We start from the raw sequence: 7705 nt of genomic DNA, 5'->3' as shown, positions 1-7705 counted from the left end.
TTGGCATTTTCTGAAATTGCAGGCAACAAATGCCATGTTGAATGGTCCTTTGCCTTTTTTGAAGATATACTGGGTCTTGGGTAGAAGATTATCTTTCAAGGGACCAGCCTGGCAAAATTCTTGCCAGTGCTGTTTAAGATGCAGTTATTGGAATAGGACAATCTATTTCTTTTCCTTTTACAGATAGATGATGGAGACATTTAAATTCCAGTGAATAATCTCCTCTTGCCATACAACCTGCAAGATTTCAGTCAACTTTTGTATTAGTTGACCTCCAGCCTGCCTTGTAATCTTAGCTGGAACAGAATCAGCACCATTCACTATATCACCTGAGAAGAATCTAATGGCATTCAAAACCTCTTGCTCAGTTGAATGCTTGGCTAAAGAGGGATTGACTTCAAACTGAGATGTATGGTCAATGGTTTTAGCACTGATTGATAACAGTCTATGGAGAACCACATTCAGCCCATGTCTCCATAATCATGCCATCATCACCAATTAGTATGGATCTGTCAGCACTGAGTAGTTCAAATGTAAAATTAGGACTTTGACCCCAAAATAATTTTCTGGATATCACAAAAGTTACTAGCATTGTGACACATTCTTTTGCTTTACTACTAAGCTAAGAAATCTGCTTTTCTTGAAGTTTCACTTGCACTTTACTTTTGATAGAATTAAATGCTTCTTTCTTAGTGAAAGACAAAATATCTTGCTGGTAAATGTGAAGTTCTCATTTCTTTTTGTTTCCTCGCTTCTGAATTTCTCTCTCACTTTTGTCAAACCAATTTTGATGTTTTAAAGTATTATAGTCTAGATAAAAAAAAGGATGCTGTACATCAAATCTCTGAAAGCGACCTACTTCTTTTCTGCACCTCTACTGACAATCATGTATTGACTTAATTTCCCCTCCAACTCAGCAACAAACTGTTCACATATAAAGAAGCACTCTAATCTGCTCACCTTAGGTCTTCTGGTACTTGCCTTGCTTTGGAGCTGAGCTTTGTTGAATGAAAATGTTTAACTTGGAAAAGATATGTATATAATCTGTTCAACACTCTGCACCATATATCACTTGGTTTCTTCTCCTTAAAATGATAGTTTATCAATTGCCAGTGTTTACTGTGAGGGTGCATCTACAAAGTTTTATTGTGTTTAAGTAAATACATGACAACATTTGTGAAGAAAAGGCCACGAGATGCCAAGTTTTAAGCAGTAAGTGACCATATCTGTTGCTGTTTCTTACTCTATTCCTCCCATGTCTGATTATCTTTGCCTATTCTGGCATTAAAATAATCCATACAAATAAACTTATCCTTTTTCAGTACATTAATGATGATGGTGTCCAGGTTTTCATAAAATTTTCCCTTGACCTAATGAGGATTCATCATGGTGGGAGCATAAACCCTAACGATGATGGCATGGCACTTTCTTGCAAGTGGCAATCACAGGTCACAAACCTGCCATTCACTCTTTTTGGGGGGCATACAATGTATTGATTAGATTATATTTGATTATAAAACTCTGTACCCATCAATGAGGTCTTTCCAGAAATATATATATATATATATATATATATATATATATATATATATATATATATATCCAGCTGTGACTTAATAAGCTGTCCTTCCTTTGTTAGCCTTGTTTCATGCAGGACTGATATTTGGATATGATGCTTGGTGAGTTCTTTTGCAACAAGACAAGTTTGTATTCCAGGTCTACTTGATTCCATGTTGTCCATCAGTGTGTATGCAGTCCACATGACAATGGCGAGTGGACTCATCTTTCCCAAAAGTTTTTGCTCCACTTTTGCTTTTCAATCACAGAGTAGGGTCCCTGCCTGCCACAGTAAGCAGACCAGGGTTAGTTTAAATAGAGCAGGCAATTTTTAGAGTACCTTTTCTAGCCCTCATGCCAGAAGGTGAGACTTCAGACCTTAAAAAGGCTGCTCAGATACCTGGTGGGGCTGCTAAATCCCACTGATGCTTCAATCTTGTGAGAAATGGCCCAGTAGTCTGGGCCACCTGTGTGTAGGTTTGCAACTACAGCTCCCCAGTGTCTCCATATTCTATTTTGTCAATGCTTATAGCCATAGCATTTTGAGGTAAGAGTAGAATAATAAGGTAATGAAATAGTAAAATGTAAAATGATAAAATAGTACGGGTAATTTCTTTTGACTCATGCAAAAATTGAATTTAAGGGAGAGTTACATAGTCATCTGTCTCTATCTTCAAAAGTCAGGGAAGTGCAGTGGCAAGACAAGTCAGGAACACTGGCAATGAACTGAGATGGAGTGAGTGACTTTGGTATTTTAGATGTCTAACCAAGCTCTAAGCACTCCACAGGCCTGCTTGAATCACCGTCATGACTGTGAGAACATTATTCTCATCCACCCATTTTACCAGGAGAACTCTTTACATGCTGGGGTTTAACACCCCCTTAACTCCCCAATAGCTTGATGCTTATCAATTATCCTTAATCAGGTTCAGTCCTTTTGCTCAGATAGTTTTACTGGGGTGGGGGCCACGTGTCATGCTGTATTTTTTTGGAGTCCCTGGTTAGATAGAAATATAAGTCATAGGATGGCCAACTTGTTATTTTGGCTGGCCAAATGCCAATTTGGACTGGATAGACAAAGTGGAGGAAGAACCTACAAATTGCCATATTTAGCCAAGTATCAACGATCTGTATTTTGGTTACCAGATATTAAAGTTACACATATACACACACACATGCACATACATACACATGCATACTCACACATATGCACACATATCTGACCCTTGAATTTGGAAAAATCCTTTCTGGCCACCTCAATTCATTTTTAACTGTAATTTTTATTAAATACTCACAATAACTGGTCATCCATTTTAAAAAATAATTCAATGAGGACTTTCAAGGGAAGTACTTCAATCTTAGAAGCATTTATTCATAAATAAAATTATTTTTGGACTTCTCATTCTGTCTTCTGGGGCCAAGAAGAACAAGATATCTCCCTGTGTTATGTGAGAACTTTTAATATTTTTTAATATTTTCTTTATTTAACTAAATATAAAAATGAGAAAAAAACATATCCATGTATGTGGTGCAGCATAAAAAATGGCTTCAATGTGAAACCATAAGTTTATATTTTGACTGTTTACTTTATTAAAGATATATCATAAATATGATACATTGTTTTCAAAGGTACCCAGCTTTTTTGTGCTTCTTTATAGGTTTTCTTTTGTTCTCTACTCTGCATTTTTAATTTTTTTCTCCCTCACTCCTCACTTTGCTTTAGATAAGAGTGCAATTAAATGCAATTTTATATACCATTTTCTCACCTATAGACATATATGCATGCATACAGATATACATATATGTAAAACCATACTGTACATAATTCTATTTAGGAGTCCTTTCTCTAGAAGTGGTTAGCATCATCCCTCAAAGACCTACTTAAATCTTTCTATGTTTCTGCAAAATCCATCAACTAATCATTTTTATAATACAGTTTCTCAACTCTTCCTTTATCTTCTCTTCTCCACTAACCTGACCAGATAATTTCATTAATACCATGATCTTTGGACCATTCTCACCTTTTTCATCCTCATCTACAATTTATCAATATCCAAAATCCCCAATTTATCAATATTCTTCCTAAAAGCTGGCTAACAAAATTACCCAGAGTATTGCCTACAGACTCCAGGATGTCTGACCAGAGGCCCCCAGGAAGCCCTCCAGGGCATCTCTCTCCCATTCCTTGAGTCATGTGTTTCTGCTGAATGTTCTTCAGTCTGTTTTTATGCCTTCAACACAATTTTGAGGTATTTCCTTCTTATCTATTGCCCTTTCTTTTAAGGTTTAGATGCAGTCTAGCAAGAGTCTGTATTCCCTTTACTTGTTCTACTTTTTCAATTTGACTTATTGCACTTGTCAGTCTTAATTGCCTTAGAGTCGCCCTTGCCATTGATGTATCATGATTTCTTTAATCATTCCCCAGTTGTTAAACATTTAGGTCACCTTTACTTGTGTGTGTGTGGACAGTTTAAATTAATTCTACATTAACAATAAATGGCTGGTTTTTCTTTGTTTTTTAATGGTGTTTTTCCCCTTATTAGGATGATTCTCTCTAGATATAATCTACAAAGTGCAATTATTGGGTACAGTACACCACACACAAACACACATGCACACACACACACATGAACACCCTAGTAATAACTATATGTATATATCTTTATCTGTTATGTCTCTGCTTCTGTCTCTATCTTTGTCTCTCCCTGTCTCTGTCTGTCTGTCTCTGATGAATTTTGGCATATTTTATAACATTGATTTGAAATCACAAAGGCCAGGCTCCAATTTTGCTTTTGACACATACTTTGTCCAAATAACTCACCCTTCCATTGCTCCCAGAAAACACTCCAAATATAAATTACAAAGAACTCTCTGATCTACCTCTGAGATGAGAATTCCTCATACTTATAGACCAAAAGGTTTCAATCTAGAGCCAGGTACAGAGATGGAAGGTAGGAACTGTTTAATCAACTAGGCAGCGGAGGGAATACATCCAGCTTGGCTGTCTACACAGTCCAAATACATGGTATTTAGGAATACTCTGTTTGTTTAGGATGGCTGACAAATTGGAACAATGATAAAATATTTTGTTATTACTAAAGGGTTATTTATCACCATGTGGCTAATATGGAAGCCTTTCTAATTGGTGGGGATGGGAGCTGCCTGGCAGTGTCTACTGAGGGCATCTGGCCTCTCCTGGTTTCATTTTCACCATCCTGGATTTCAAGGACTCCAGGCCCAGAAGAGGCAGCGAGGAATTGACATTTCACAGACAGGAAATATCTGTATTCCCTTGAAACATCCTCTTAATATTTTAAACCCAGGGTAAAAAGAGTGAAATCATTTTACCCCAGATATTAAGGGGTTAAAAAATAATTTCTTAGCTTCATGAAAGACTTCCATTGTAGCCAAATTGTGGCTTTTTTTTTTTTTCTAAGAAGTCTTTGTATTTTCCTTTTCAGATAGGCCCACAGGCACCCTGTAAAGCTCTTGTAACTGAATCATTGCTCCCACCATACCATTAGCCTTGGAACAGATGTCAGAAACTAAGGACGGACTGCCTCCAGATCAGGTTGCTGCTGCCAAGTCTCGCGAGCTTTGTGTCAGTAACAGTTGATTAGGGGCTGTCCAATTCCCAAGCTAGGAGCAGCAGCTGCAGGCTGCATTTCACTGAAATAGTAAGTGATCCCGAGTCCTTACAAACTTTATCATCTTTGTGGCTGGGGAGCAGGGTAAGTCATTCTGCATGTGGGGACTAGGGCTGCAGGGAAGTGGCAAGGAAGCTATTTATCTGGGGATTAGGATCTACTGCTACATTTTTGCCTTGTATGTTTGTGATGCTGGGGAACAAGTGGGCTGGAAGGAGTGTGGATGAACCTTTGTTATCATTCTAGGCTTTCCATCTACATAAGTTCCTCTGCACTGGGTGGGGGGTGTGGTGGGGGAAATGTCCCTGCAAACTTTTTTTTTTTGGTATTTGAAAAAATAATTTTTGCTTATGTGTACTGTCCATCCCTTTTTATATTACCCTTTGAGTGACAGGCTTATATTCTAAATACATCGATTGCTGATTCACCAGTTTGTAAAGTTTAGCAATGCTGGTCATTGACTTGTGTTTGTATTTACTTAAAAAAAAATAAAGTTAAATAGTTACCTAGTGACTTTGCTTTAAGATTTTGAAATTAATCCATATTTATTCTAGTGAATCCTAAGGATTTTTGAATCGTGTGACTTTTCTTCTTTGAAATGAACTAACCTGAAGTTTAAATAAAATGGGAGAATTGACTGAAGTTATACTTAATGGATGATTGTTTCTATAACAGTACTAAGGTTTTATTGATTCCTTTCCCTGAACAGAAATCACTGGTTTTCATTTTTGGCAATGCTAGCTTTTACCTTGATAAACCCATTTGGGTTGAGTTTGAACTATACCTGACATATGGACAAACGATTATGAAATATAGAGATAAATGAGTACAAGACTGTCAAAGACAGTCTTTCCTCACTGGTCACTCAGAAATGCTATAGTAAATCTATAGCATTTCTGAGTGACCAGTGAGGAAAGACTGTAATAAATGTCCTAAGGAGTCAAAAAGTTTTCTGTACCTGCATTATTGCCTTGGATCTTATAGCAAGAGGATTTCTGCATAAAAAGCACTGTCTTGTCTTGTATCGAATAAGCCATAAGCAAATTCAGGAACCACTAACTTTAAAAAAAAAAAAAAATTCTTCACTTCTTACTTTGAAATACACTTCAATACTATTGTCTATCTTTAATTAGTTGGTTAGGCACCAAAAAGCAAATGAAACAAAGGCCTTTTTATCCTAGAGATATTCTTTGTCTCAAAGATTTCAAACTTAACCTCCCTTCAGAAAGGGAACATTTATTCATATCAACTATGAACTGTATTTTATTTGCATATAAGCAACTAAGGACCAATTTTTTTATTTCAGAATCAGAACAACCTCTCCCACTGACTCCACCCTAAGACCTATTCCAATTTGCCCAATTTGACATGCTTTAAAAGGTTTCAAGAATTTTTATTTGGGTTAAATGTTATTTCCAATTCAATAAGCATTTAGTATATGCCTACTGTATACTGCACTAGTGATAACAACCATTTGGATCTTCATGGTGCTTTTAATTTTGTAAAACTCTCAAAAATGTCATTTGATCCTCACAGAGAAACCCTCTAGAATAAGTATGATTATTTCCCCCATTTTACAAGAGAAAATAGGATTAGAGAGGTTAAGTGAGTTCACAGAATCAGACTAAATCAGATTTTAAACTCAAGTCCTCCTGATTTCAAGGCCAATGCTCTAATTGCCACACCACCTAACTCCCTCTGAAGATAAGGATTTTGAAACTCTGAGACTTTGCATAATTTGCCATCTTGTAGTTTCAGAGACCTGAGATTTGAGCCCTTCTACGTTTGTAAGATTTCCATTCCAGGACCAACCACACAGATAGTCAGAGATAGTAGAAAGATCACTTATTAAAGGTGAAATTTTGGAGATTAAGTCTGTATTCAAATCTTGTCTCTTATACTTCCTAAACTGGGACTTGTTTCTTCATTTACTGGATAACAGGGTAGGATTTGAAGACCTCTGACCTCCCTTCTTTCTCTCTTCCTTTGATGACTGTTTTCTTCTGGTTGCCTTGTATCATACTGACATCACTTCAACTTATAGCTGCTTCTCTGTTATACATGACAAAAAGTCATTAGGAAGAGGCTATATAAGATGCTCTTAAAAAAAAAAAAATCCCTTCCCTCCTTTTTTCTTTATACTAAGGAGAAGTTTTCTATATAGATGAAGGTGGAAGGGAAAATAGATGAATAAATATTTAAATATGTATATATATATATATATATGCAAGCAAACATGCAAAGACATGAGCATGTATACAATACATGTATACACAAATATTCATAATACATACATGCACATATAAGTACATATGTAGCACAAATGTGTTTATGTGCATTGTATATATATATGTGTATATATATACATATATATACACACACACACATATATATATATATGATACTGTCCTGGCTACATTTAATCAGCACATTTTTGTGATGAATTATACAAAATTACGCTTATTGCCAGATTAGATTCTGAGGAAGACTTTTAGTAAGGA

General features: G+C 36.1%; 1 protein-coding gene across 2 annotated transcripts in view; it reads left to right on the top strand.

The window, feature by feature from the left end:
• Positions 1-5168: 5168 nt before the first annotated feature.
• Positions 5169-7705, top strand: part of BCHE (butyrylcholinesterase) — an 89935-nt gene continuing 87398 nt past the window's right edge. Inside the window, exon 1 of one of the 2 annotated variants that reach the window (XM_074298131.1) lies at positions 5169-5234. The gene's annotated coding sequence lies outside the window, so the exon portion shown is untranslated. Of the gene's footprint in view, positions 5289-7705 lie in introns of both variants that reach the window. The other variant, XM_074298130.1, reaches the window with a different exon arrangement.

This window comes from Sminthopsis crassicaudata, chromosome 3 (genome assembly GCF_048593235.1).
Source record: "Sminthopsis crassicaudata isolate SCR6 chromosome 3, ASM4859323v1, whole genome shotgun sequence".
In the NCBI taxonomy this organism is placed as follows: domain Eukaryota; kingdom Metazoa; phylum Chordata; class Mammalia; order Dasyuromorphia; family Dasyuridae; genus Sminthopsis; species Sminthopsis crassicaudata.
Note: the sequence above shows the minus strand (reverse complement) of the source record. Positions and strands in the feature narration are given on the sequence as shown.